This window comes from Myotis nattereri (genome assembly GCF_964212035.1).
Source record: "Myotis nattereri genome assembly, chromosome: 2".
NCBI lineage: Eukaryota > Metazoa > Chordata > Mammalia > Chiroptera > Vespertilionidae > Myotis > Myotis nattereri.
Window position 1 is genome coordinate 49165287 of NC_138076.1, and position 3866 is coordinate 49169152.

Consider the following 3866-nt stretch of genomic DNA (forward strand, 5'->3'; position numbering starts at 1 on the left):
TTATCAATATATGTAAAAATCACTTTGTTACCTAAAACACAGAAAACTGTCCATAGCACAAACAAAGCAATTTCTACAGGTAAACAAAAGAGCAATTATAAAATTTCATAAGCATAAAACTATAAAGTAATACCTCAGATTTAAACTCTCTAGTCAATTATATGTGATTTTATTAACTAAGGAAAGCTCATCTTCAAAAGATTAATTTCTGAATCTCCATCCATGTTTACTTCACAATTATAATTAATATGAATTTAATAGGAAAATGTATCAATCATAAGTATATTCATACATGAAAGTTTATAGAGCCATATAGTGAACTTTGGAAATGCAAAAGTAATTATACTATTAGGATACATTTTAAACTATAGTAGTCTGAAATTCCATGTATAGCTCAATGTAATTTATATGAAAGTCTTTATCACTGAAAGAAATAATGCCTCATCATACCACTTTAGAATTGTTTTTAAGAATTCTCTGAAACCATCTACTTGCTAAGAAAGAAAAAGTCAAATGCAAAAAGATACCCATAATGTATTCATGTCCTTCAGCTCTCAGTAGATAAATCATTCTTATTCAAATGAAATCCTTGACTTATTTTTTTTTTCCTGCTCCTATGTTCAAGAGATATGCTAAGGGTATACAAATTCTCAGAGAACACTCTGCTTCTCTATTTCTTTTTCCTCTGAGGATGAAGAATGAAACTAGTGAGAGGAATGCAACCTAAAATGAAAGCTCAAAGGATAATTAATTGAAAAATGATGCAAGACATGAACTATTTGGTGGAGAAGTTTCATGTTTTGTTATTCCTATCCACAAAGTCCTGTGAGATTTTTCTCCTTATCAGACAGAATGTTCAATGTACTAACTGTAAACTTCAGGAGAATTGAGACATTTTAGAACTCCCCTATTACTGCAGCAATGTTATTTTCCTCTAAATTGGCTTAACGGTGATTGCCCAGGGACCAGTTTGAGGGATCTGAAAAAAATTAACTAGAGCTGATATCACCTACAGTGCATGACTAAACCGGAATTATTCACTGTAAAAGTGGTGACTAATTTAATGGAAGCCAGGTTGGGAAAGGAGTCAAATGTGCCTTAGCATTGTAACGCTAGTGCTGTTATGCTTTAAAAACAGTGTCAGGAATCTTAGTAACAGGAAGAATATGCTATTATTGTGCATGCATAAAGCTAGAATGAATTAACTCCAAAAATTAGTAAAAATAAATAAATAAAATAAAATAAAAAGTAAAAAATAAAAGTAACATTCACAGCCGGGGGGCTGGGCGGGGACCGGTCTTGTGGGTGAGGTGGCAGCAGGGGCGGCGACTCCGCAGGCAGGTTCAGGCCTCGAGGCCAGCCGCAGCCATGATCCTGCTGGAGGTGAACAACCGCATCATCGAGGAGATGCTCTTGCTCAAGTTAGAGACCGCGGCCACAGGAAACCAACCAGAAGCAGTAGAGGTAACATTTGCAGATTTAGATGGGGTCCTCGATCATATTTCAAATCCTAATGGAGACAAAACAAAAGCGATGGTCAGTATTTCTTAGAACTTCAGGCACATGGTGCTGATGAATTACTAAAGAGAGTGTATGGGAGCTTCTTGGTAAACCCAGAATCAGGATACAATGTCTCTTTGCTGTACAACCTTGAAAATCTGCCCGCATCCATGGATTCCATTGTGTATCAGGCTGGCATGTTGAAACGAAATTGTTTTGTCTCTGTCTTTAAGAAATACTTCCAGTTCCAAGAAGAGGGCAAGGAAGAAGAGAACAGGGCAGTTATCCATTACTAGAGGCCCGGTGCATGAAATTCGTGCACAGGAGGGGGGGTCCCTCAGCCCGGCCTGCACCCTCTCCAATCCGGGACCCCTCGGAGGATGTCTGACTGCCTCTCACAATCTGGGACCACTGGCTCCTAACCACTTGCCTGCCTGCCTGCCTGATCACCGCTAACCACCTCTGCCTGCCTGCTTGATCACCCCTAACTGCCTCTGCCTCACCCCGCACCCAAGACCAAGGATTCCCTCCTCTGGCCAGTTGCAGGCACCCAGGACCCTGGCTTCCCTTCCTCTGTCCGGCCGCAGGCACCCAGGACCCGGGCTGGCTTCATGCAGGCTGGCTGCAGCCACAGGAGACCATGGGCAGGCAGCTTTGCCCAGGCCACAGCTGCAGGCAGCCGCAGGCACTGGCACCGGGACCACGGGGTGGGCGGCTTGTTCCTCTCCCGGGCCACAGGTGCAGATGCAGCCGCTGGCACCCAGGACCGCAGGGCAGACAGCTTGTCCCTCTCCTGGGCCACAGGTGCAGCCACTGGCACCTGGGCTAGTGGGGACCATGGGATGTGCAGATTGTCCCTCTCCCAGGCTGCAGGCGCAGGTGCAGCCACTGGCACCCAAGACTGTGGGGCGGGCAGCTTTCCCCTCTCCCGGGCTGCAGCCTGGCTAATCCCCATTCCTCTCTCCCCAGTGTTGAGTGTCTGAGACGTTGCAGCGGTTCTCAACCTGTGGGTCGCGACCCCTTTGGCAGTCGAATGACCCTTTCACAGGGGTCGCCTAAGACCATCCTGCATATCAGATATTTACATTACGATTCATAACAGTAGCAACATTACAGTTATGAAGTAGCAACGAAAATAATTTTATGATTGGGTCACAACATGAGGAACTGTATTTAAAGGGCCAGAAGGTTGAGAACCACTAGGTTAAGGCGTGATGGCATGAGGGCGTGACAACCATTTGCATATTAGCTCTTTATTATAGAGGATAGGGATGATAAGACTGGGTATGTGGAGTCTACCAAGGACAGAGTCACGGTAGTCTTCAGCACAGTGTAAGGATGACGACGATGTGGTCATTGGAAAGGTGTTCATGCAGGAGTTCAAAGAAGGATGCAGAGCCAGCCATTGGGCCCCACAGGTCCTCTTTAGCCACAGGGAACCTCCTCTGAAGCTGAAAGACACCGATGCTGCTGTGGGTGACAACATTGGCTACATTCCCTTCGAGCTGTTCCCTCGCCACACTGATGCCAGCGCTCAAGACAACACCATCAACCTGATCCACACGTTCCAGGACTACCTGCACTACCACATAAGTGCTCTAAGGCCTAGATTCACACACATATGCGGCGGGGGGGGGGGGGGGGGGTAATCTGACTTCCTCAAGGTGCTGAACTGTGCACACCCAGATGCCGAGAAGAAAGAAATGAAAACAATCAGGGGGAAGATGTTTTCATCCCACTAGCTCTTGTGAACAGGAAGAGGAAGCGGCTGGCAACTGAAGGCTGGAATACTTGCTACTGGATAGATAATCATCGCTTTTAATGTTCACCTCTTCAGGTTCTCAAGGGATTCACCATTTTGGCTCCATTTTGTACTCGTTCTGAAAATAATCTGCAGAAACGAGCTGTGCTTGCAAGAACTTGATAGTTCCCAAGAATTTTTTTGTTTAAAATCCACTTGATCAACTTAATTCCTTTTCTTTAATTTCCCTTCCCTTCCACCTTCCTTCCAAGCTCTTTTGCTTTGTGATATGTTACTGGTAATGAGTTGCAGGATAATGCAATCTTAACTTGATTTCTCCTGAGTATTCGAGTTCAAAACTCCTATATCTAAAGAAATACGGTTGGGGTCATTAATAAAAAAAATCTTTCTATCTTAAAAAAAAAAAAAGTAACCTTCACAGTTGCAACATCTGCTGCTTTTTAAATAATTAATAAGGGAAATCAATAAAGCTCTGTATGTTGCATGGGAAACCAAATTAGCATTAAAGCATAAACAATGGGGAAAAAAACTTTTTTTTTTTTTTTTGGCCTAGAAACAGAGATAAGAGGACCTCCTTTAGCACCTGGACAATGTCTAAGAAAGT

General features: G+C 43.8%; 1 pseudogene across 1 annotated transcript; it reads left to right on the top strand.

Annotated features, from left to right (window-relative positions):
* The first annotated feature begins 1311 nt into the window (after positions 1 to 1311).
* LOC308513694 (actin-related protein 2/3 complex subunit 2-like) lies at positions 1312 to 3242 on the top strand (annotated as a pseudogene). The gene is made up of 2 exons: positions 1312 to 1795; positions 2770 to 3242. The product of its transcript is annotated as an actin-related protein 2/3 complex subunit 2-like (transcript).
* Positions 3243 to 3866: the final 624 nt, after the last annotated feature.